General features: G+C 39.3%; 1 long non-coding RNA gene across 1 annotated transcript; it reads right to left on the bottom strand.

Moving 5' to 3' along the window:
- Positions 1–13,132: 13,132 nt before the first annotated feature.
- Positions 13,133–14,294, bottom strand: LOC110678759. Its single transcript, XR_002501915.1, has 3 exons — positions 13,903–14,294; positions 13,608–13,788; positions 13,133–13,550 (listed from the first exon to the last, which is right to left on the bottom strand). It is a non-coding gene; the product is annotated as an uncharacterized LOC110678759 (long non-coding RNA).
- Positions 14,295–27,894: the final 13,600 nt, after the last annotated feature.

Genomic DNA, 27,894 nt, shown 5'->3' with positions numbered 1-27,894 from the left:
TCAAGGGTGAAAAGTTATATATTTTAGTTTTTTGATTAATTGAAGAGATTTCAGTTGAAGAGATTTCACAAGAGGAGTTGATGTTTCCAAAAAACATTGGTATATGATCAAATCCAAGCGACGAATTATCAAAATCGACCTTTTGTGAAAAGTATTGAGCTTGAGCTTGAGCTTGAGCTTGATTGGCCGCCCGTGGATGCTACTCCAGTATCGCCAGATCAGCTGCACTTACACAAGGAACCAACCGAATGACTGCTTGGGACTAACAGGCATCCTCAGTGTATAAGTGCTGGTGATCTTCTATTTTTAGGCGACAATGGTGCCTGCCACGTCAGAATGCAGACCAATGTGGGGAGGGTGAGGAATTGATGATGCATTATACTGGCTCCCACGTAGACCGTATATACCACTGCATCTACGCCAGAACATGCGGGAGTGTATGGATTGGGGGAAAGGCATGGCAGAGAGGTTTGCTTTTGTGGTTAGCAGACTGCCTATGAATCAGGCGTAAGGAAAGCATGCGCGTGGAATAATGGAAGCGTTAGGGAAACGGTTTCTTGTCCGTCTCTGGTTCTAGCGTTTGCTATGAACGAATAGTTTGAGTGTGATATATTTAGAATGGAAGATAGAAGCAAGTGAGAGATATACAACTACAAAGTACGAGGAAAGGGGCGGGCCTGGGATTGAGCCCATGACCTTCTGCGTATGAAGCAGAAGCGGTTGCCATCAGACCACCAACCCCGTCTACGACCTTTTGTGAAAAGTATTTAAAAGACTAAAAAAAGTCAATAAAAAAAACTCTAGAGAAAATCACTTTTAAGTTATCAAAAGAGAAACAAAAGCTCAAACGTAATGGTTGAGAACGAGAAAAGTCAATAGGCAGAATGAAAAATAATGTAGGTACTCAGCACACATTATAATTTCGTTCGCGCAGCACCGATGGCCATAAAAAGTACCCCATTAAAACGTGATTGATGGGGTTTTCGCCAAAGATAAAAACGTTTTGGGGTTTACCTCTGAGATTGCGTTTTTACCCTTTTTCTTTCACTTTTCTCGCGAAGTAATTCTCCGGGGCTAAACTTTCTTTTTTTCTGCCTGCGGTGGATTGTGTTAAGGCATTTGGCTGGAGGCATGAAAATGAATCCACTTCTCGTTTCAGTGTGCTTTAGGATGTTTAATGTAATAAATTATTCTGTTCTTGTTTATGATCATAAAGTTAAATTGCTGGTTGCAAAATGAAGGCTGATAAAGTAATTTGTTTTCATAACTAAACAAAATGCCGATCAAAAGATTTATCTGAAAGGCATGTCTTAAGAATCTATTTATATGAACAAGTTTTGTATATCGAACAAAAAAAAATTCGTGACAATAATAAATCGGTACGACATTTTTTCTGAACAATAATTAAAGTTCCCACAATTAAGGAAAAAAGTTATGGGTTAATGTAGTATACCGTTAAAAACAATTTAGAGACAATGCTCAAATCGAAATAAGTTATTTAGATTAGTCTCTGTTGACTCTGCTGCCAAATCTTAAATCTACTCAACTCAACATTTGTCATTGTAAGTAACCTTTGCCACCCCGTTAGCTAATAAATATATAATTTACTATTTTTGCCTTATTTAGACCCGGTATTTAAATTCTCATCGCATTCATGCCATATTCAGAGAGCATCAAATTACAAAATCCATTCCTCGCAGTTCGCTCCTGGATAGACGAACAAGTTTCGAGGCGGCTGGAAAGAGGACATAAACTTTACCTTCCAGTGTCCCTGTCTCTCTCTCACACACACAATACGGTGATGCCTTCGCCTTAGCGTTATTCAATTCTCCCGCCAGAAGCACAAGTTTTGCTCATTATCGCAACTTTTCGCTGAAGGAAAGCTTAAGGTCTAATTTCGCGCAGTCCGGAACACAACTATCCCGGGAGAACCCTGCGGCAGCTCGGAACGAAATCATTTGTTTTCACTTTCTTTGCCACCCGTCAACAAGAAGCAGAAAGCGTTTGGAAAGTTTTTCAATTCTCTGCTGCAAATTATGCCGATTTAATCCATTGTTTGGAATGCGAGATGAAATGTTTTTCACTGCAGTTGGAAAGCCGGACTGATTATTAGGAAACTGGATGGAGTTTCTGGAAAATAATCTCGATACACTGGAATCTCAGTTTACCAACCAGATTGAGAGTTCGCAAATTGAATAAGTTCGTAAAGCGAGGGAGTTGAAGTAAATAAAACAAAAGGCTTTGGTACTGGTACTTAATTACAACTAGAATTTGTATCCTTTGAATCGTAATTCGACCTTAACTGTAAGGCCAACTTCAATGTCGTTTACTGGAATCGACTTGACAAGTTAAACTCTTCCAATAATTTATTGGACTCAAACATTGCGTAACTAGAGATCTGTTCACTTTTTTAAAACATAGGTATAAACACTTTCAAACCTGGAGCGTCTGTTCCTCATGTCAGAAGCGGCTGATCATTGGTCGAGTGCTAGAGAAGCAACCTAAGCTAATCTGTGTACTATGTTCGGATGACCCATTTACGGGGAATTGTATCAGGCCCTGAAAGCCAGCCGTAAAAAATCAAGCAACGAATAATCATCTATAGAATACGAAGTTAAGGAGCAAGAAAAAATGAAGTAAATTTCAAAAATGAAAAAGCAGTTTTCATCCTTGAAATCAACAAATCGGAAAAAATAAAACACACAGCATTTTTATTTTGCAAATAAAACAGCTGTATTTATTTTTTTTTTTTTTCGATTTGTCGATTTTAACGGCGAAAACTGCTTTTTCACTTTTGACCAGGGATTGAATCCTGAGAAAATTGAGAGAATCTCTCACGTATCGCTCTCTGTAACTATCATAACATGCTGCACATTATGAGAGACTATTTATCGTATACTGCTACAAGTTTGATCAGATTGGGGGGGTAGTAGTGCATGATAAAACCCCTCTAAACATGCTCCAAGCCTGGGGGACACTGTTGTTATTTGAAGTGCGTGGATTGTTTATCGTGCCAGTAAAGAAAAACACCTATCCCCAACGGTAAACAAGCGAGAAAAATGGATTTTATCATCGCTCTCTCGTTGGGGCTCTCGCTCGCTGCTTCCATTTATCAGACTTGTTACACCCTGGGAGGGAGGCACCGATACTACACACGAAATATAAGACAACGTTATTTTGAACTGCAAGATAACTCTAGCTTGCCAACAACAATCAAGGCAGGCATCGAGAAAATCGGTAGTTTCCTTTTGTTGTGCACCTTCGATCTTTCCTGACAAACATGAAAAAAGGGCCACAGTTTTCTATGCACTAAATATTCATTTTCATTGGAAAAAGTAGAACGATGCGTTTTTCAATGCTTTATGTTCCATCAGATTAAATGGTGCTCACGTGACATTACTTGTGTTATGTGCATGAATTGATTTTCACTCCATTTTTATCACTTTTGAAGAAAAACGAAAATGTGTTTTAATCAATTACGCGCTTTTTTCATGTTAGTCCAATGTTTGAGATCTGGGCTCACAGTGACAGTTCGTGACAGCGGAATCTCGGCTCACTATGACGTACAGAAATTTTGTATTGGTTTCTCCCTCCCAGGTTACACCTTGCGATACAATGACGATCGTGGACCGCAACAGATGGGATATTTTTCTTTGCTTGCTTTGATCGTGCTTCATTCTCAAATGAGAGCGAATTCTGCAACGCCTGCTTTTGACATTTGCTCACTTTTTACTTGGGCCTTAAGGGACTAACTATTGAAAGCTCGGTACATGGAATTGTAAAGCTCTAAACTTTATCGAGAGCACATACATATTCGCCGATGTGCTGAATGACATCAATCAACGATCAACGTTCAACGTAAGAATGTGCAAGTTGAGAATCAAAGGCCGGTTCTTCAACTTCAGCATAATGAACGTGCCCAGTCGAACGCGAGGACGCCGGGTGCATAAACCACGACGTCAAAATCGTCAAAGGTCGCCCACCGGCTGACGGACGAAAACGGCTTACGACTAATCGATTTCGCCGCCTCCAAGAATATGGCCATTCGTAGCTCCTACTTCCAGCACAGCCTTCCATACCGATGCACCTGAAGATCACCACAGAAAACAAAAAGCGACCACGTTCTGATTGATGGACGGCACATTTCCGACTTTATCGACGTCAGGACCTATCGTGGCGCTAGCATCGACTCTGACCACTATATGGTGATGGTTAAACTGCGCCCAAAACTTTCTGTCGTAAACAACGTACGGTACCGACGGCCACCTCTGTGTTATCTAGAGCGGGTTAAGCAACCAGATGACGCAACTGCGTATGCGCAGCACCTCGAGGCTACATTACCGGAAAAGGGTGAGCTGAATGAAGCCCCTCTTGAGGACTGCTGGAGAACAGTGAAACAATGCAGCTGAGGGCAACGTGTGGTACGTGAGACGGAATCGACGAAACGATTGGTACGACGAGGAATGTAGGCAGATTCTGGAGGAGAAGAATGCAGCGCGGGCGGTCATGCTGCAGCAAGGGAACCGGCAGAACGTGGAACGCTATATACGGAAACGGCAACAGCATACCCGCCTCTTTCGGAAGTAAAAATGCTGCCTAGAAGAAACGGAGTGCAAAGAAATGGAACAGCTGTGCCGGTCTGAAGAAACTCCTAAGTTCTATCAGAAGTTCAACACATCCCGCAACGGCTTCGTGCCGCGAGCCGAGATGTACAGTGATGAGGACGGAAGCATCTTGACCGACGAACGTGAGGTGATCGAAAGGTGGAAGCAACACTTCGATGAGCACCTGAATGGTGCTGTTGATGCGCCGCAGTGCCTCAAGCGGGAGTTTCTTCCTTCACAAAGAAAAAACACGGGGTTGATTACTGTTCCACTAAACATTTTATTTTACTTCACTTACACACTAAACTTCACTTGAGCTTGAGCCTGCTCTATTCTATTTCACTACTCACTACTTCACTTAGTATTTGACCGTTCGCCGGGTCAGAAACAACTATTTTTCTAAGCGAGGCTTCCACTCGCCTTATATACTATTCCGGAGGGAAGCTGGAACATTCTGGACATGTCCCAACTTCGAACATTCCAAAAATGTCGGGAATCTGGTTGGACTGTCACTCACACTGTCCTATCCATTGCGCGCGATGACAGTGATGATGGTGATGATAACGGTGAGCTCCCTCGACGATGGTTGCAGGCTGAGACGAGACTCGCGAAGACGCTCTTCTTTTTCTGTGATTGCTGAGTTTTTTTCTTATTCCACTTTGTGTGTATACCAATTATGCGCATGCTGCTCAAATCCTCACATGAACCTCTCAGCAAAAAAAGATTGAGTTTGCATCACATCGAATCATAAATAGCCGTTTGAGTGAAATTTCATGCCAGCAAACGTAGCAGACATTAGAAATAATTAATCTTCTGCTAAGATTTATCAGCAACTTTGGAAAAAAACTCGCGAGTCTCTCTCAGGTTGCAGGCGCGCGCGTCACTCATGAGTGATTTGTTTACATCAGTGAGTGACCGCGCACCGCTGCTGGCTTCGGGTAGGTTGAATGCTGCTGGTGATGATGTTGCTCCCGCATTTGACGTTTCTCCTCATGCTTGTTTCTGTAGGGGACAGTGGGGCAATTTCGCCACCGGAGCAGTCGATTCGGGCGCGAACATACTCCCCCCGGGCTGGCAAGAACTCGTATCGAAGCTCTGGCATACTGATAACAGTTGTCTTCTCGGGGTTCCGGTTGATGATTGCAGCAGAGTCTTTCTTCCATCGTCGTTTGAAGGACAGAAAGCGGTACAGGATTGGTTCCAACGATGGACGATTCCCCTTCGTCCAGTCGGAGATCTCCACGGGGATATGCTGAGTTACACACAAGGTTTGTCCATTTTCGAGCTGATACAAGAATCGCCACGGCTCACTCTGCGGCTGTGCAGCATAACACAACTGGTCCATTGGATGCATGTTGTAGGACGTCCTCTGCTCGATGGAATGTACCTGAATTCGACTCCAAAACTTCTTGGCAATCGGCGTTGGATGACACGTTGCTATGTGTACATTAGTGTCTCCGGTAGTACTTTCCTTGATGAGCGCACACTGACGCTGATCGCGAGCTGTGAAACGCAAGCCATTGCTACTCGATTCCAGGCCTCCTGAATTGATTTTCTTCTCATCAGTTGGACTCATCTGCTTGGAAGAAGTCGTATCGTTGTTCAGCAGACTCAATCCAACGGCAGATTGCTCCACTGCTTAATCGATTCAGGGAGATGCAGGCTCAAGAATTCCTTCCGTAGGGTTTCCTTCACAGACCAGTTGGGCAATACAGTTTGCACTGCTGATTTGGGATGGCTCGCAATGGCAGCTGGTGGTGGTTTCGCTGGCTTGATGTACCATTTCCTCGTTGTCCTTGGTTGATATAGACTTGGTGTTTCATCATGTTTCAACAGTTTTTGAAAATGTTTGCATTCAAATCCACTTGTTTAGAAGTAGGGCACTTATCATTACTGGTTCTACGAGTACGGGCCATTGCATCGAATCTCGGATGAGTGAAGAGCATCAGCTGACTTGGAGATGTCTTCACGTTCGCTGGTTGCTCAGAGGGCTCTTTCAAAGCGAGCTCCGATTGATTGATAGCTGTCGTAACACCCAATGGCTTTACAAACGACAGTCTGCCGTGATCTTCCGCAATTAGCTCCATTTGGTATTAACCACAGTGCCATCACTTGGATTTTCACTGGATGCTGTCGTAATCTTCGGAATCCGGATGGTCTCCGGAATTATGAGACTCCATTTTGTTTTCGGACGAAACTCTCAAGATGATACGCGCACAACTTTACTGCCCGAATTTACGCAAGTGAATGATCGTTTTCCCTTCGTTCCGCGAAGCGGTTGGAAGCTTTCGCAGTCTTCGTTCATTTCAAAAGCTTTTAACGTCGCTGCATCAAGACTGCTGTCGTTCGCTACCAACACAGGGTTGGACTTATCGTAAAGCAATCGATACACAATAAACACAATGTAGGTAAACTGCCAAACAATTCAATAATTTCAAAACTGATTCAATAATATATTTTATAGTTCATTTTATTTGATCCAACCATTTATTAGTCCAGTATTTATGGCGTTCTTAATTATAGATTTTTTATTTAATTTAGTTTAAACATTTATTGTTCTGCATATGGGTACTACAACACCCTCCTTGTCTATTCTAACAATAAACATGATACAAAAATTTGTCGTCAAACTTTGCAGGTTTTCTAATCACATTTTTCGGTCGAAGAGTTCTTGTGACCGAAACACTACCCTCATCCCGAATGTTAGAAAAATTATCATTGTTATGATCATGTCCTCCTTCACCAACACTATTTCCATGAGCTCCTCCTTGATTACCAGAATCGAACAATTTTTCTGGAGCTTGTTTCACGTCGTTTATACTTCGGGTATATTGCACTCCATTATTGTTAACCACAACTACTTTTGGCCCATCTCTTGAAACAACCGTGTATTGTTCTGCCGAAAAGTTAGGATCTACTTTGTTACGTTTCTGTTGCAGTATCAAAACTTTATCACCAACCATGATATTTGAGTCTTTTGCCATACGTGCCAAATCTGCATATTTCTTATTTATTAACTTCGATTCGGCATCACGCTCTCTTATTTCAGCTCTGTCCACCTTGTTGTTAGAGCCACTCCAAAGGCTTGGGAATGTTCCACGGAACTTCCACCCTGTCATTAATTCAAAAGGAGTAACTAATAGCCGTGAATGGGGAATTAATGTATTGTGATGGTGTACATAACGCTGAAGAGCTACTTTCCAGTTTACTCCATCTAGTTTGGATCCAGCTACTGCTTTTATTAAACCCTGATTTTGCCTCTCCACTAGTCCGTTTGTTTGAGGGCAAAGAGGGATAGACTTTCGAACCCGTAATCCTTTTTCTTCCCAGAAGTGCACAAACGCGGCGCTCTGAAAGGGAGAACCATTATCGCTTTGGATAATTTTTGGACATCCCCAGGTTTTGAACACCTCACAAAGGGCGGCATTGGTTTTGTCAGCATCTGTTTGTTTCATCTGAACAACCGATAGATAGCGTGAGTATGTATCGACTACGATCAGAAAATGGCCAGTACCAAATGTGGGAATTGAGAGAAAGTCGATCTGAATGATCTCCCATGGTCCCTCTGGCAACTCTCTACATGAAAGCGGAATTGGGGGATTTTTGCGCGATAACATGGCACAAGTCTCACATTGCTTAACAAATTTGACAACATCAGTTGCCATTCCTGGCCACCAGAAAAATTCACGCATTACTCTTTTCATTGCCGTTTCTCCCACATGTCCACTGTGTGCCAATTGCATCGCTTTCAATCGTAGTTCGCTTGGTAATATCGATTTGTCATCTTTGAAGACGAGAGATCCAAGTACATGAAGACTATCCTTTTGTGATTCGAATCTGCGCAGTCCGTTGGGCCAATGTTGACATGATATAGCTCCACGAAGCTGTTGTAGTTCTTCGTCGCTCTCTGATTTTCGTTCTATTTCTTCCCAGGTGATGTCCATACATCCAACATCAAGGGCAAACAGATAGTGATTGTTATCATCTTCCTCAAATGGTAACGCGTTTTGCGTTTCCTGGATCAACCGTGATAAAGCATCGGCCACATTCTTTTCACCTGGAACTCTCTTCATCACAAAATCATACGGTTGTAATCTAAGTGCCCACGCTTCTGCTCGAGAGACGGCTCGTTTACCCAGTCGATGATTAGAGTTGAATATGTATTCATTAGCCTCCGCGTCAGTTCGAATGACGAATGATCTACTTAGCAGATAAAACGAAAACCTTTCTACGCCCCAGACTACTGCTAGCGCTTCCTTGTGCGAATGTGGATATTTTTGTTCCGTCGTAGTAAGGGCTTTGGATGCACATACTATTATGCGAGGCATTCCGGATTCATCATACTGCACTAACACTGCCCCCAATCCGATAGGTGATGCATCAACGAAGAGCTCGGTCCTATCCGCAACATTGTAAAAACCCAGCTTTCCGATTGTCTTCAGTGCTTCACATCTTAGGTAGTTGAACTCATCATCCTCGTCTTGTGTCCAGTAAAATTTGTCTGCGTTGGCTAGACGTCGAAGTCGCTCCGTTTTATCTGCTCGATTCAGAATAAATTTATCGGCAAATGTCACCAGCCCAAGAAAACTCTTCACTTCTGAACAGCTTGTCGGGCGCCGAAAATTTTTAACCGCACTGATTTTTTCCTCCTCCATTTTCCATCCATCGCTAGTCAAAATAAAGCCAACGAATTTCACGGATTCACTACCGAAAACACACTTCGAATCATTGAGCTTTACATTATGCTCTCGCAAGCGGGTCAGAACAGCTTCCAGATTGGCATCATGCTCGTCTTTTGTGGATCCAAAGACTAAAATGTCATCCAGATAGTTTTTCACCCCTTCACAGCCTCCTAGTATTTGCCTATGTTAAGTTTCCTGGAATATATCTGGCGCATTGCAAAGTCCGAAGGGTAATCGAACATATCTGTACATGCCAAACTCTGTGAAAAAATTAATCAAATGGCGGGAATCCTTGTCCAATTGGATATGGAAAAAAGCGTTCGATAAGTCATATCCTACCGGCTGCGCCATTGTCGTAATCTTCGGAATCCGGATGTTCTCCGGAATTATGAGACTCCATTTTGTTTTCGGACGAAACTCTCAAGATGATACGCGCACAACTTTACTGCCCGAATTTACGCTAGTGAATGATCGTTTTTCCTTCGTTCCGCGAAGCGGTTGGAAGCTTTCGCAGTCTTCGTTCATTTCAAAAGCTTTTAACGTCGCTGCATCAAGACTGCTGTCGTTCGCTACCAACACAGGGTTGGACTTATCGTAAAGCAATCGATACACAATAAACACAATGTAGGTAAACTGCCAAACAATTCAATAATTTCAAAACTGGTTCAATAATATATTTTATAGTTCATTTTATTTGATCCAACCATTTATTAGTCCAGTATTTATGGCGTTCTTAATTATAGATTTTTTATTTAATTTAGTTTAAACATTTATTGTTCTGCATATGGGTACTACAGATGCCAGGTAGTACTATTCACGGTCAAACTCCGGTTGTACATCACATGTCACCTCGTGGAAGAACTGAGTCGCACAGGATTGATCGGAGAGTTCTTCCAGAATGGACTCTGACACCCCTTCAGATGTCTGACTGTACTCAATAGTTAGTCTCTATGTGGAATGGTGTGACAGCTCTTCTCTGGAATGCGCGGACTGCTCCTTGGTAGCGGGTCCCATTTGGTCGGCACATGTTACTCCATCGATCGATGAATCTGAAACTGGCTGTTCGGACGCCTCCTCTCAAGTCGACTCCCGACGGTGTTCATGGCAATCACTTCGCTGATGTGCCCTGATTGCTGACATGTTGGACGTCACAGTACGTTTCGGTAACTCCACTCTGGGCGAATCGGAGAATACGTGCTCCTCTTGAACTTTCTTCGGTTAAATGTTGGTCGGGATGCGTTCGAGTGTCCCGACCCTGCATGACTCGAAGACCTCTTCTTCGATGGGCACTGGCGAACGATGAATCCGGGATACCTTTGGTAGTCGGGATACTTCACTAGCATGGGACTTGACTGATCGAGCAGGTGCCACTGCTTTACTCAGCACATCTGCGCAAGACGTGTAGGAGGACTCGAATGGTCACCTTATTGACCGCGTGGCACAGATACCGTCTCTACCGCACGTCTTGTTATCCAGGGAAACGAGGACTGCTTCTACTGATACCCTCGTTGATCAGCAGAAGGCGCCGTTACCGATCGCCTCACAGACCGGTAGACGCCTCTCACTCCTTTGGTATTCTTGTGGTTGCAAGAATGTCACGCTTGGTACCGATCTTTCGCTGATTGGCGGGAATTCCTGGACTGGTCGCCTGGAATATCTGGGTAAACGGGTCCTGCTTCTACTGTGCGCCTCGTTAACCAATAGAAGCTTCGATAGTGTCGAACTTTTCGCTATTCGACAGGATGACCGCGACTGGTCGCCTCGTTGACCAAGGAGAACGAGTGTTTCTACTGTGCGTCTCGTTGACCAGTAGAAGGCTTCAACGGTACTGATCCGCTCGAAGATCGGCAAGAATCTTGCACGCTCGGTTGTGACAGAGAGATTCCACACTATTTGGTATCCTCGCCGGCGGCAAGGATGTCACCGTTGGCACCGATCGACTCGTTGACCAGAGAGAAAGGGCTCTGCTTCAACTGTTCGCCTCGTTGACCAGCAGAAGCCTACCATAGCGAAACGGGGAATGTAGGCCGGTTCCACTCCTCCACGTTCTGTCTGTAACTACTGCAAACAGCGTTGAAATTATAGTTTTTTTTTTGAATGAGAAAATTTTACAATTATATTCAATATGCAATAGTATGCACCATTAAGAACCCCTCTTGGTTACACCACTGGCCAATCACCCAAAAGGCTTTGGATTTTTTCCCGGGGGCGCTATCGCGACCCTCCCTTGTAAGGTTATTCTAAGGTTGAGTCATTGAATTCTACACAAATTATTTCACGCAAAATTTTTAAATATTTGACCAACATCCCCATTGTCAATTTTAAAAGGCTTGTGCTGCTTTCCTCAACTTCTTCCCCACCTATGGAATGAGACATTAGCATGAATTTTATATATGTAGTGTTTTTTAGTATAATCTTCTTTTTTTCTTCTTTTCTAGTGTCATTTCAAACATTACATTCATTATTTCTTATATCTAGGTGTTCTGTGTTATTAGACAACACTATCATCCTAATTTGGTAAAACATATCTAAGATTTTATTAACATTTTGTTAACAACATATTACATTTTATTTGCCGTAGCTGTTCAGATTTTTACAGGTGAGTTGATTTCACCTGCTTATAAGAGAAGAAAAACGTTTTAAATATACTTAACCTAACTTAACCTAAACATTTAACGCATTAATCGTATCAATAGAAGATTGTAACGATTTTTGCCTGAAATTATTAATTATTTTATTTAACATTTGTTCCAATGTTTCAACATTGGAAATCCTATGTAACTCATTGGTACTATACCAGGGAGGAAGCTTCAAAATCATTTTCAAAATTGTATTTTGAATTCTCTGCAGAGCTTTCTTCCTGGTATTACAACAGCTAGTCCATATTAAAAGACACCGACACGTTAATGCTTCCAGTGGACGAATTGTCCTTTGAAGGAAGCACCACACTGGCAACGGACTAGCATGCAACGCCCAGTGGTACAGTCGAAATACGTTCCTGTCGAAAAATTTTCCAAACTGAAGCGGGAATCGAACCCACTCTCCTTGACACGATGCGGCTAAATGCTAGGTAACACTAACCGCACGGCCACGAAACCCAGATAATTAAACTTGGTACAGCATACAACATGGCTGGCCTGAAAATTTGTTTGAACATCAAAAGCTTGTTCTTAAGACAAAGTTTTGATTTTCTATTAGTAAGTGGATAGAGACATTTTACATATTTGTTACATTTGGCTTGAATGCATGATATGATTTTTGAAAGTTAAATTCTTATCTAGCATGGACCCTAGATACTTAACTTCATCTGAACAATTTAGTATAATCTTCTTATTTTTCTTTCTGGATGACGATCCAATTGGAACAAAGCCTGCTTCTTGGCTCAATGTTCATATTAGAACTACCACAGTGATTAACTGAGAGTATTCTTCGCCGATTGACAGACACTCTATGCTCTCGAAAGTAGAAGAATTTTCCAACCCGAAGAGATTCTCAATCGGCTGGATTGGAAAGTTTATTTATTATGCTTTCCAGAAAATGGGTTTCCGGGAAATGGGTTTCTGGGAAATGGATCATTCCAGGAAATGGTTTTCTGGGAAATGTCATAGACTCCTCTGGATCTAGACCAATGCATTGCAATGATCATAATCGACACAGATTCTTAAATTGAAAAAGTTTTTTGAGAATTTGAAAACAAAATGGTGCAAAAAATATCGAGACAAAAATATGTTATTACGATTAAAATATTTTTTTGTTGTTTAAATCTGATAGTACTAGTAAAGAGGTTAAACGTAAATCATATTCACGTCAAAATAAAAGCTTTGTAAAATGAAGTTTAACCGTACATATATTTCTTGTATTTTACTAATGTAGGCAATGCGTGAAACTAGTTTCCTCAATCATCTTTTTAAGGAACTTCTATAAACTTTATGAGCTTAGAATACACTTTGTCCAGATCTGAAAATAATCACGCAGAAGCGATGAAGTAGAAATCGCAATTTAATTTATTTTTCCGAACACCACATCACCACCCAAATCCCAGTTTCCCCGAAAAACGGTATCATTATCCGAAGGGTTGGAAGGTATTAATGGGTAATTTATTCCTCCCGGAAAGTGATATATGCTCCCGTTAAACGATGTCGTTTAGCAGCATCCAGCGTCGAAGATCGGCTAAGGAAAGAATAAGCCAAATTGTAGCTCCGCACGCAGAGTTCATCACTTGCTGCCCGTCTAATGCTGCTATGTAGCGAAAAATGAGTGCTTCCTAAGGCGAGGGAGAGATACATAATTCATGGGTCCCATTTGTAATCCTATGACTTACACAAACGCTTCCCATTCAGTGAGCTCACTTCCTCTTCTTTTTTTTCTCTCTTTACTTTATTTCTTCGGTCCATTTCATCCCTCCAAATGGGATGATCTGCTGATTGCATTAAGCGGCGGTACACGCTTGCAGGTATTTACTCAATTTCTTTACTTCATTTTCTTCGGACAATAGAGCTCTTCTGAAAATAAATTTGGAAACATTTTCTATGAACTGTTCCATAATTATTTTGATAATAAAGAAGCAAGCTGTCGTAACCGATGCCGACGGACAGAGGGAGAAGTCACTCGCTTACTCATCCGTCGGACATCCTAAAACAGCTAATATTGTAAACCAAGCCGGCAGCAGTGAGGAGACTCCAAAAAACCTCACTGCAGTCCGGCTGTGGTTTAAATAAGCGTTTGTCCCTGCTGCTGTTTTTTTTTTTTCAACTGCTACTGCTTCGTACAACTGTCGTCGATCAACTGCCCGCTGCACGAACTATCGGCTGATTTTATATTAATTGTTTTCTCGTCTTTCTGATCTACCTTCAATGTATTGGTGATCAGATTCTACTATTTCACTCTCAAGCCAAGGAATGATTAGGGATGCTCATATTTGTTGAAGACCATTAAGAATCGACTACTACTATCATATTTAGTTCGCTCCATGTCACTATCATTTAAGTTTATTCTATGTTGCTATTATTACCACAATCTCTCTCACCCCTACTCTCCAATCTCTGTGGTTTTATAAAATAAATATTACATTGCATTCTTGATTTTCTATGCTTTAATGAGTTTTTTTTTTATTTTTCATATTTGTTGTTAATTAATTTAAGCACTATTCCGAGTCTCATCCAAATCAAATTCAAATCTAGTATAAAATCCAGTCCAATCCAACTCAATTCAAATCCATTCCCAATTCAAAACGAATTTAAATTTCAAGTCTAAATCCATTTAATATCTAATCCGAATATAATAACATCCAACTCGAATCTAATTATGTTTTAATCCAAATCCAATAAAAATTCCAATCGCAATCCTATCCAAATTCAATCTAAATCCAATTCAAGTCCAATTCACATCGGATTCCAATCCAAATCCAATCCGAATCTAACCAAAATACAATACAAATCAAATCCAATCTCAATCACATACAATCCAATGCAAACTCAAGACCAATTCCGAATTCAATTCAAATCCAATGTAACTCCAATCCAGATCCACTTCAAATCAAATCAAAGTCCAATCCATATCTTATCGAATTCAAATCCAAATCCAATATAAATCTAATAGAAAATGGAATCGAAATCAACTCCAATCCTAATGCAAAGAATCCTATCCAAATCAAATACTAATCGAATCCAAATCCAAATCCAATCCGAATCCATTCCAATTCCAATCAAAATCGAATCTAAATACAATCCAAATTAAATCCACATTCACACGGAGAAAAAAGAATTGTACAGTCAATCATATTTGCTGGTATATCAATCATATTTTACATTGGATTTCAGTCAACCATATATTAAAATTGAATCTACAATATCTATGCTTGGTTTAACTATTTGGTATGATTGGTTCAACTAAACAAAATAATTGAATCAACCATAGATATGATTGACTTAATATTGATATACAATCATGACAATGGTATTATTGTTGGTGTTGTGTTGTCAAAACCGGCACGAATATTCTTTATCGACATTGCAAAAATGCTACAAAATGTAAACATATATGGGAGCGGTAATTCAAACCACTATATTGAGAGTGAGAGTGCATTAACTTACATCTACTCCAACATCGCTTGTTGGTAAACAGCGGTTTTCCGCGGTACAGCTCATAACGTTTCAAGGTAATAATGTGCGGAAAGCTAATTCAACAATAATTTAATTGAAACATTCATGTGATGGAAGACAGAAACAAAAGCAAAAGTGATTGGGCAATCCATACTGTCAGTTTAGAAGCACCGATAATATGCTTGTAACAATTGTATCCAGGCATGTTAAAGCAACTATCGGAAAAGTTATGTCAATCGTGCAAGAATTTTCTGCGTGCACTCTCAATCAAATACAATCCAATGCAAACTCAAGTCCAATTCCGAATTAATTCAATTCCAATGTAAGCACAATCCAGATCCAATTCAAATCAAAGTTCAATCCATATCTAATCCAATTCAAATCTAAATCCAGTATAAATCTAATACAAAAATGGAATCGAAATCAAATCTAATCCTAATGCAATTAGAATACAATCCGAATCCAATCCAAATTCAATCCACATCGAAATCCAATCCAATTTCAACCCACATCTAATCCAAATCCAATTAAAATCTAATTCAAATCTAATCTAAATCCAATCCAAACCGAATCCAATCCAAATTCAATCTAAATCGAATCAAAATACAATCCAAATCAAATCCACATTCAATCTCAATCAAATACAATCCAATGCAAACTCAATTCCGAATTCAATTCAAAATTAATTCAAATCCAATGTAACTCCAATCCAGATTCAATTCAAATCGAAGTCCAATCCACATCTTATCCATTTCGAGTCCAAATCCATTAAAAATCTAATAAAAAATGGAATCGATATCAAATCCAATTCTGATGCAATTAGAATAAAATCCAAATCCAATCCACATTGAACTCCAATCCCATTCCATTTAAAATCCAATTAATGTCCAGTCCAAATCTAAATCCTATCCAAATCGAATCAAAATACAATCCAAATTATATCCACATTCAATTTCAACCAAATACAATCAAATGCAATTCCAATTCCAATTCCAAATTTGATTCAAATTCAATTCAAATTCAATGAGACTTCAATGCAATTAGAATACAATCCAAATCCAATCCGAGTCCTATCCACATTGAAATTCAATCCAATTTCAATACAATATCGTCCAAATTCAATCCAAAACCAATCCAAATCCAATTCCAATTCAAATCCAATCCAAATCCAATCCAAACCAAATCCAATCCAAATCGAATCAAAATACAATCCAAATCGAATCAAAATACAATCCAAATCAAATCCACATTCAATCTCAATCAAATACAATCCAATGCAAACTCTAGTCCAATCGCAATCCAATGTAACTCCAATCCAGATCCAATTCAAATCCAATGTAACTCCAATCCAGATCCAATTCAAATCCATGTCCAATCCATATCTTATCCAATTCGAATCCAAATACAGTATAAATCTAATAAAAAATGGAGTGGAGATCAAATCCAATCCTAATGCAATAAAAATCATATTCAAATCCCAACCCAATCCAATTCCAATCCAAATCGATTATAAAAACAATCTAAATTAAATCCACATTCAATCTCCATCAAATACAATCTAATGCAAACTCAAGTCCAATTCCAAATTCAGTTCAAATTAAATTCAAATCCAGTGAAACTCCAATTCAGATCAAATTCAAATCAAAGTCCAATCCATATCTTACCCAATTCGAATCCAAATCCAGTATAAATCTAATAAAAAAACGGAGTCGAAATCAAATCCAATCCTAATGTAATAAAAATCCAATCTAAATCCCAACCCAATCCAAATCCAATCCGAATCCAATCCAAATCGAATCAAAATAGAATCCAAATCAAATCTACATTAAATCTCAATCATATATAATCCAATGCAAACTCAATTCAGAATTCGATTCAAAATTAATTCAAATCCAATGTAACTCCAAACCAATTCAATTCAAATCAAAGTCCAATCCATATCTTATCCAATATCAATCTAATAAAAAATGTAATCGAAATCAAATCCAATCATAATGCAAAGAAACCTATCCAATTCATATCCAAATCCAATCTAAATCGTATCCAAGTCCAATCCAAATCCAATCCGACTTCAATCCGAATCCAATCCAAATCGAATCAAAATACAATCCAAATCAAATCCAACTTCAATCTCAATCAAATATAATCCAATGCAAACTCTAGTCCAATTCCGTATTCAATTCCAATCCAATGTAACTCCAATCCAGATCCAATTCAAATTAAAGTCCAATCCATATCTTATCCAATTCGAATCCAAATACAATATAAATCTAATAAAAATGGAGTCGCAATCAAATCCAATCCTAATGCAATAAAAATAAAATCTAAATCCCAACCTTGGATTGGGTTCCAATCCAAATCGATTAAAAAAAACAATCCAAATCAAATCCACATTCAATCTCAATCAAATACAATCTAATGCAAACTCAAGTCCAATTCCAAATTCAGTTCAAACTAAATTCAAATCCAGTGAAACTCCAATCCAGATCAAATTCAAATCAAATCCAATCCATATCTAATCCTATTCGAATCCAAATTCATAATAAATCTAATAAAAAATGGAATCGAAATCAAATCCAATCCTAATGCAAGTAGCATCCAATCCAAATCCAAAACAGCTTCCATGCAACTCCAGTCAAATCAAATTTAAACTCAATAAAAAAAAACTGTCTCAGTTTATTTATATTCTGATATGTCATTAATTTCATCCACACGTTTTTTTTCTGCCAAAGAATTCTTTGCTGCCATTTTTCTTTTTTTTCAATTTCTTTTTTTATTTTTTTTTATCTCTTGTTATAGCAAACCGTCTATTTCCACCGGAATGCTCTTTATCATTTATTTTTTTTCTCATCTTTTTTTTTCATGTATAAGCAAACCGTCTATCTCCACCGGAATGCGTTAAATCATTTATTTTTTTCTCATTCTCACCTTTTTATATTTTAGCAAGCCGTCTATCTCCACCGGTATGCATCGAATCATGTTTTTTTTTCATTTTCTCATTTATTTTTTTTTTCTCGCATTTATTTTTTGTAAGTCAATTATTGATTGTTTTTGTTCCATCTTTGTCATCAGGAACACTTCTTTCGTATTTTTTTTTGTCACTTTCAGCACATTGTTTTACCAACCTTCCAAATCCAAAATGCAAATTACTCTACCGACTGCGCCAATGTCGTAACCGATGCCGACGGACAGAGGGAGAAGTCACTCGCTTACTCATCCGTCGGACATCCTAAAACAGCTAATATTGTAAACCAAGCCGGCAGCAGTGAGGAGACTCCAAAAAACCTCACTGCAGTCCGGCTGTGGTTTAAATAAGCGTTTGTCCCTGCTGCTGTTTTTTTTTTTCAACTGCTACTGCTTCGTACAACTGTCGTCGATCAACTGCCCGCTGCACGAACTATCGGCTGATTTTATATTAATTGTTTTCTCGTCTTTCTGATCTACCTTCAATGTATTGGTGATCAGATTCTACTATTTCACTCTCAAGCCAAGGAATGATTAGGGATGCTCATATTTGTTGAAGACCATTAAGAATCGACTACTACTATCATATTTAGTTCGCTCCATGTCACTATCATTTAAGTTTATTCTATGTTGCTATTATTACCACACAAGCTTTTCCGTTTCGAGTGTGTATATACCATTTTACGAATTCAGATATTTCACTTCTTATTGGCTTTTATGGATGACAATCTTTTCATTATATTGCCACCATAAAACATGATTTGATCTTCAATGTACAGTGTTGTTCTGAATAATAACAGCCTATAACAGCACATGTCAATTTCTATAAAAAAAAGGCTCAACTTTGGCATAATCTTGTTTTGGATGAACAAATCTATCAACGATTTACAAATTTTCTAAGTGATTTAAATGCTTTTAAATACCTATAAACAATCTGTTCTACTATCATTATTTGATGAAGTTTTAGAGAATTCGTCACTAATATTTTATACTTTATTTAAATTGAAAAGAAATAAGTTATGATAATAGCCATGAAGCATATTGTAATATGGGGTAGTCCATGAATTTCGTCACACTTTTAGGGTTCAGGGAATCGTGACGATCCAAGGAGGATAAGGTCAAAAATGCTCAAATTTTGCATGACATAATCCATGGACGTTATCCGAATCTACACATACACATTCTTCAATCACATAATTAAACCTTGACTTCTCCTTTAAAGCAAGTCAAATTATTTTAAACACACTTTCCGTATCGTAATCTATCCTGCAGCAGTTAAATTGTAGCTGCCGCTCAAGGTGGCGTGAATGAACTTGAAGTGCAGTGCCATGCAGGACTGATTTCAAGTGTAATTACTTACGCCCGGAAGCCGATGAAAGATAGACAGAGTAAAAGTGGCAGCTTTCCATTAAATGGCTCGGGGCACGGAAGAGTGCTTCAAAACGGAAATCTCAAAAGCATCGTTCAAATTAAAGTGAGTGGATAATCATTATGATTTCATTTAATGCCACCACGTCCACCTCGAAGTTAGTATTGAAGCAGAGAATTCAAAGGTTGAGATACTGCTGATGGGATTCTAGCATTCCTAGAGGTGCAAACTTTAAGAAAGGGATTTCTGATGGGACTTCTCTTTGGAACTCGACTTACGGCAATTAATGGAGATTTCCAGAAGCAAATGTGTAATAAAAAAAAGCTTGTTCACTTCTACACCGCTTCAAATAACCACGCCAAATACAGTGCTGAGCACGAATCCTTCCAGCCATCAACGGTGACGAGGGCCATATTGACCCTCATCCCATCGACATCGATGCTGCCAATTCCCACTATTGCTCTCGGAAGGAAATCCATTGTCTGTTTCTGGCGCTGGTGGAGTACGGAGAAATTAATTTCCACCCTGGCAAGTGAATTCTGATCGATCACGTTGGGGGCCACGTGGCTGCCAACGAATCGAAAGCGAAATGGTATCAATATTGGTAATGGAGTATGTCCAAACAACGAACGCTATGATTTATCGGATGCAACTAGACAGGTCTATCTGTGGGATAATCTTGACGGAGAGCCGGCACAGAGTAGTCACATGTTGTCTTCATTTAACGTCAATCTCTTTTTACGACTGTTCTCTTTTAAATGGTTTGTTTTACGACCAAAATTCAAATTGATTACCTATTCCATAGATAGAAAGCAGCAGGGCCTTCCTTAGCAGAAAGGGTCAGAGTCCGCAGCTACAAAGCAATGCTATGCTTAAGGTCTGGGTCGATTCCCGGCCGGTCAAGGATCCTTTCGTAATGAAAATTTCCTTGCCTTCCTTGGGCATAGAGTACTTGCCGCATGATATACGAATGTGAAAACGGCAACTTTGTCATATAAAGCTCTCAGTTCATAACTTTGAAAGTATTCCAAATGAGCAATTAAAAAAAAATATTAACTTTCAACGATGTACTTTGAAAAGTATGCTTTTGGCAAAGTCGACAAGCAGGCGTTTATGGTTGTCAGTACTAGCCGAAAATCAATAACACAGTGGAGTCAATGGATCTGATTATTGAAAATCATTCAAACGTTTCAATGAAGTGTTGTAGGAATATAGTTTCAGAAATTTTTAGAAATTCATAATAGCTTTCGAATGGTGGACCGAAAAATCGATAGAGCTGCTGTACAGTGGGATAATTGCACCTAGTTTTTGGGTTAAATTAAAAAAAAACTGGTGTAAAAGGGGGATAACTACAGGGCATTCCGACCAGTAGATTACAACAAAATTGTAACACAATTATGTCAAGATTTGTTACAAATAACAGACTTTGTATCATCTTTGTTAGAAGCACTTTGAGTTGATGGAGAAAATTATAACATGTTTAAAACAAAATCAGTTATAATAACGAAGACTGTTTCAAATTTGTTTCAATTTAAAACATAATTATAAATACATACTTTGAGAGCGATCGCTTATAATAAATTTTGGTATAATTCTGTTATGCAAAATAACAAAATGAGTTATATTTTTGCTTGATTCGAAACATAATGAGTTAAATTTGTTAGAAAAATTAGGGGTGGGTAATGTCTTTTCCATTACCGCGGGGTTGACGTAGAACTACGATGATTAATAATTTGATTTGTCATGTTCATACACATAAGTGTACTAGTTTTGTGTTGTTATTGATCGGATGAAGTTTTCAGAAGTTAACTCTTTTTGGACTCATTTTGGTAGTCCTGAAAAGAACCATTTGTCGTTCTGTGGTTCCGAGAACCAGTGTTTGTTGTTCCAGGAATAATGCCAGATGATTGAATTTGTTTGTTTGGTCGTTGCTTCCTTGTGTTGCTTGGTTGGGTGATCGGTTTCTGGCTCCAGCTGTAGTTCGCCAAACTCCTCCAGTAGATTAGATGTTTGATAGCTCGGGTGCTTCGATCGTTAGAATCGATAGAATCGGTCCAGTGCTTTGGTTCGTAGCAATATCCATTGCATGAGCATTTAGGCTCTGTACATTGATACTCATCAATATGCAGGCTTGGCCGCTATGATCCAGTATTTCACGCAGTTCGTCTCAAAGCGTCACTAATCGATGATTGCCTAAGCGCTGCAGCTCATTCCTCAAGTCAACCCTCTTGGAAGAATTGCTGCCTTTGGCGTGATGGAACTTAAAAATATTGGAAGAGTTTGTCAAAAATAGTCCTTGCAGTGAAGTAACCCGCGACAAACAAACATATACCAATTGCTGATCCTGGCTTTTGTCATAGTCGTATACGACCTCGGGGAAAGTTCCACCTTGCGACTTATGAACAGTAAAAGCACAGGCACTAACCATCGGGAACTGAATGCGTTTGCAGTTGATTATGCCGCACAGTTTGAAAGTAAAATAAAAAGTCTCTATACACGAGTGAAACTGGAATTTCAAAACCAAGAGCCTTACGTTGGCATGAAATATTTTGAACTCTTATAACTGTTTGCTGGTTTAACGAAATTCCTTGAATGGCACCTCAATTGAAAGACAAGACATCAAAGGGTCATGTCGTTTACTTACTGAATCCCACATACCTGTCCAAATATTTTAATTATTGTTTTAAAAGAGAACGTTGATTTCAAGCTAATTTATAAATAGGGGTGCTAGAGAAAATTTGACGTCATTTGCTTTCCATTCTCCGCTTGGATCGCATCTCAGTAGGTGACAGATCGGCTTTCTCTGACCGGGCGTGCTTCTCAGGCACAGACATCGATAGCGAAGGACCTCCCTGTTTGTCTTGCTTCGCTCAAATCAAACTGTCGAGCGAGCGAGAGAAGATGCCGTCCGAAGCCAAAGTCATCACCGCTGCCGCCGCCAAGAAGAAGAAGAAGAAGAAGAGGAAGCAGTCCACAGGAAAATTTGCGGTCGAACTGTGAACACGGTCGGGCAAGCCATTCTCGCTTTGTGCTTCACCGCTTGTTTGCGTTCACCCAGCCATCGTCATCGCCGCCATCATCAGATTTCGACTTAAGCCCGGTGATCCACTACCTGTTACTGTTGTGCGCCATCCACGCCACGAAACTTTCGGTTCGTCGTATAAGCAAATATGCTCAAATTTATACATTTGAGTTGAGGATTCCCCGTTTGACCATGGCAATCAACTGATAACATCCCGCAGTGTTATTTATCTGTAAGAGCATCAAAGCTAACAAAGTCATCGGCCCTTTTCAGGGCCATCAAATTAGTGGAAAAGAGTTAAAAGAGAAATATTTCCGACTTTATATATGACTTCTTATATTCCTAAATGAATTTCACAGCTACATACAAAATTTCATTTGTCATCAATAATTTATTACTCAACCATTTGAGATTGTACTCGCGGACGCTGCTGCAGTGCCGTCGGGGTGAGTGCTCAACATTCCACAACGATTGTAAAATAGAGTGGCATTTCCAACAGCGTCTTTGATGTTCCATATTTTATGGGAACACTTTGATTAGCAAAATTATCACATGTAACAAAATTGCGACATATTAAGAATGCTTTTGAAAAGACATTCTCATTGAACAATTGTAATAATTTTGGCACCCATGGATCAGAAATTTACCGTCATAATAAAGAAAACGATTGATTATCAATAGCTCGTATTGAATATTTAGTTAATATCAACCCTTCCAGCAATTCATGTTCGACCAATTTCTCACGCAGTAGCATTATCCGCAATTTTCAAGTAATTCCAAGCCCAACACATTATTGGCACATACCCATTTCCCAGATTGGTCGATCAGAAAGCGAAGAGCACAAAAGGAAGGAGCATCATCTGCTATTCTGAGGTTATAAAACATGCTTCCTTCGTCGGATCCAGTTTCATTCCATTTCCGCTTTCGAGCTGGTAAGAGCTCCTCCGAACTTGCTCAGCGAGAAGTACCTCGATGCTAGAAATCTGCTGAGCTGTTAATCTTCAAGCTGCCAATCCAGCATCTGGTTTGTGAAATCGCTCAAGATTTCTAGGTTGACCGATCCGCGCTTCTAGATTTCGACTCGTGGTCACAGCATCCAAGCTCAATCGGCCCTTTTCAGGGTCAACATACGTTCATAAAAGGGTTTATTGGATGATATTTACTGATTTATCTATAATGATCTAAATATCGCGGTATACTACAATTTGGTTCACATAATTTACCCAACATAATTACATGAATTTGAGAATTTACCGCTGCAGCGCCGTCGGACCGTAATAACATCATACTATTCAGCATTGTATGGTATTTCTAACAGCATTGTTGATTTATTATATAATGGGGGAACACTTCCTAAATTCTCGAGTATGGATATTGGAAAATGTATTAAAATTGCGACAGATTTTAAATACTGTTCAACAAACTGTTTCCTGACCCATTGTAATGAGCAACTATTGATCTGAATTTTTTTCTACATGTTAGTCTATTGCAAATGTCATAGTATATAAATCAGAACACATTGAACATTGATCAGAAATATTTAAAATTTGCAGGAAACCAAAACATGCGTGATTTTAATTAATTGTAAGCTATTAAAGTAATGTTGATATTTTTACTGTCCATACGAACGCGCATGTGAATTTTCCAAGGTATGTAAATCCCTAACCAAGACATCAACTTCATGTATCTTATCCTAGATTGGTCAATCAGAAGAAGGCGAAGAATACGAAAGGGAGGTGCATCGTCTGCAATTCAAATTATGTAAAACATACTATCTTAGACAGATTCGGTTCATTTAAGGGACGAATGACCTTCGGATTAAAATCCCTCTGTAACAACAACAGGATTCGGTTCATTTCATTTACATTTTCGAGCTAGTAAGAACTTCTCGTGATAAACACAGTATAGCTAGTAATATTTCTTAATGTGCTTACCACAAACTTGCTATAATATCTTAATTCATCTCGTAGCATCATACAATATCTGATTTATCACGAATAATCGATAATACGGCAATTTGAGGATGGTCCGAGAACGCTGCTGCAGTGCCGTCGGGATGCAATAACAGCATCATGCTCATCTTATACGTCCCTTGCCAAGACATCAATTTCATATAGTCTCTTTCTCAGATTAACGCAATAGACAACATGTAGAAAAATCAATTCAGATCAATAGTTGCTCATTACAATTGATCAAGAAACAGTTTATTGAATAGTATTTAAAATTTGTCGCAATTTTAATACATTTTCCAATTTCCGTAGTCGAGATTTTTGGAAGCGGGGGCCATGACAGGTCCTGGCTGGAAATATTCGTGGGGAGAAACTCGACCCTTTGCTGCAGGAATTTCATTAACAACTCTTTGGTAAAGCAGAAAGTTTCCGAGGAAAATTCTGCTAAAACAACTCTTATTGATTGGAATATTTATCAACAACTCTTTGTTAAGTAAAATCATCCTCAATAACTCTTTGCTCCATCGCCAAACCAAACCATTTCATTGGATTCATCAAGTACAAGAACATGAATGGTAAGGAGAGGCAGATGGTGTATAGTTTCCAACAGGTCACCGGTTGGCGCTGACTACTAATCCGTCCACTGAATGTTTTTCAGTTGTTGCTTTCGCTTCGTTGCTCTCTGGTTCCGTTCGTTACTCGCACACTGCTGTGGCTTTCACGCGCTCTTCTTTGCTGCTCCGCTGCTTGATCCGTTCGTTATGCCGTTCGATTTGTGAATGAGCTGGGAGCAGAACAACCAGTGGTTTTATTTGCTCGAGCTTCTTTCACCGATGGCGAGTGGTGGGGTTCTCGCTTAGTTGTTTCGTCACTCCGTTCGCTACTCGCACGCGATTGGTTATTGCTTTCGCGCTATTTTCGTTGATGATTCTTCGCTGAGAAAAAAAACTGCAACTCTTTTGATTTTTCATGCAAAATAACCAACTTTGATAAACCATATCTCAGTTATTTATGAACCGATTTGAATGAAATTTTCACAGAATATCAGACATAGCTTAAATTTTAACATATATTATTGAGTGATTTTTACAATCACACGTTGAAAAGCAGTAACGGTTTGACTAAAGTGAATTTTTTGACGATTTTTTATAATTGACATAACTAAACAGCAAAGTTGTAGATTTTGACGAGATGAAGATGAGCAGGCTTCTAGCAGCGAGGTATTTCTTGCTAAGCAAGTTAGGAGGAGCTCTTACCAGCTCGAAAGCGGAAATGGAATGAAACTGAATCCAACGAAGGCAGCATGTTTTATAACCTTGGAATAGCAGATGATGCTCCTCCCTTTTGTGCTCTTCGCTTTCTGATCGACCAGTCTGGGAAATAGGTATGTGCCAATAATGTGTTGGGCTTGGAATTACTTGAAAATTGTGGAGAATACTAAGACGTGAGAAATTGGTCGAACATGAATTGTTGGAATGATTGGCATTCCCTAAATATTCAATACGAGCTATTGATAATCAATAGATTTCTTTATTATGACGGTAAATTTCTGATTCATGGGTGCCAAAATTATTACAATTGTTCAATGAGAATGTCTTTTCAAAAGCATTCTAAATATGTCGCAATTTTGTTACATGTGATAATTTTCCTAATCAAAGTGTTCCCATAAAATATGGAACATAAAAGGCGCTGTTGGAAAAGCCACTCTATTTTACAATCGTTGAGCACTCACCCCGACGGCACTGCAGCTGCGAGTACAATCTCAAATGGTTGAGTCATAAATTATTCATGACAAATGAAATTTTGTATGAAGCCGTGTGAAATTGATTTAGGAATATTAGAAGTTATAAATAAAGACGGAAATATTTCTCTTTTAACTCTTTTCCACAAATTTGATGGCTCTGAAAAGAACCGATGGCTTTGTAAGCTTCGATGTTGTTACGGATAAATAACACTGCTCGGACCAGCAAAACTCAGGGGGCTTCTGGTATTTGCCCCTAACGGGATTGCTTCTTGACCACCAATGATGATTTCATCACGATTCTAAATTTTGAAGCGCGGGTCAACAGCTCCTCGGCCGATGAAATTTGCGGCGGCGATGACGATGGCTGGGTGAACGTGTAACCAACCGTTTTCATGGTTACAATTAAACCATTGTTTTCAGCTTAAACAGCTTGAATTTGTTTAAATAAATTGTATATTTTTTGTATATATCATTGTTAGTAAATGTTTAAATATAAAATTAATGTTTGTGCTCCGTTTCTGAAAACGTTTGAGTGTCATTAATTTTATATTTATTAGCCTATGTTGGTGCCAATATTCCCTTTTTAATGTTAATATAATTTTCGTTGTTTGTTTATATTATTTGTCATTTTGTTATTCCATTTAAAATATTGTTAAATCAAAATTAAAATTAAATTCCAATTTGCAACATTACAAGAAGCACTTGCATACAACATTTTCAAATTTGAAATGGCACCAACTGAATGTATTGTTACCCTCGTCGTTTGTATGGAGAAGTATCAACCAGCATCAACTGTCATCATCGCTCTGGGGTGGTGCAAGGACCATCGGAACGGATATGACATGGAGATGATATGGCGAATTTTTAGGATCTGGAAAGATATATAAGACCTTGGGACTCCCAAGCGTCCTCTTGTAATTTGTGATTTGGCCCGGAGGAACGAAGACAGCGGCAGCGTTCGTCACATAGTGAACTTTAGTGACCACGCGTTTCGAAAACGTTAAAGTTAAGGTAGTATCGGTTAGCGAAGCCACACGAAATCGTTAAATTTCTAACCGATTCATCGAGTGGGATTAGTGTGAAGTGAAGTTCGAATCCAGTGGTTCCAGAAAAACTGAAATCGTACGCCGTACGTCGTGAGTGTAAAAGGTCGAGGAAGTGCTTGCCAGAAGCGGTACTGGCATAGTGTGTGTCGAACAATTGGTAGAAGAGACACGAACAGTAGAACCACTGGAGGGAAAAACCGCATGTAATCCCGACCAAACAGTTAAATCCCACTCGATTGGCAAAAGACACTCGCGAAAGAAAAAGTGCACACGGTACCGTTCCCCGGGCCCAAACTGAAGTGAAACGCCAGGCCCACCGTTACACGGGCCGAGTTGCCGCAGAAAATCTGGACTCCCTGTCCAAAACGTAAAAGGATTCGGTTGAAACCCCTCGCCGGCTGCGTCCGTCCCAG

Source organism: Aedes aegypti, chromosome 3 (assembly GCF_002204515.2).
Source record: "Aedes aegypti strain LVP_AGWG chromosome 3, AaegL5.0 Primary Assembly, whole genome shotgun sequence".
Classification (NCBI taxonomy): domain Eukaryota; kingdom Metazoa; phylum Arthropoda; class Insecta; order Diptera; family Culicidae; genus Aedes; species Aedes aegypti.
This window is presented reverse-complemented; position numbering and strand designations above follow the sequence as displayed.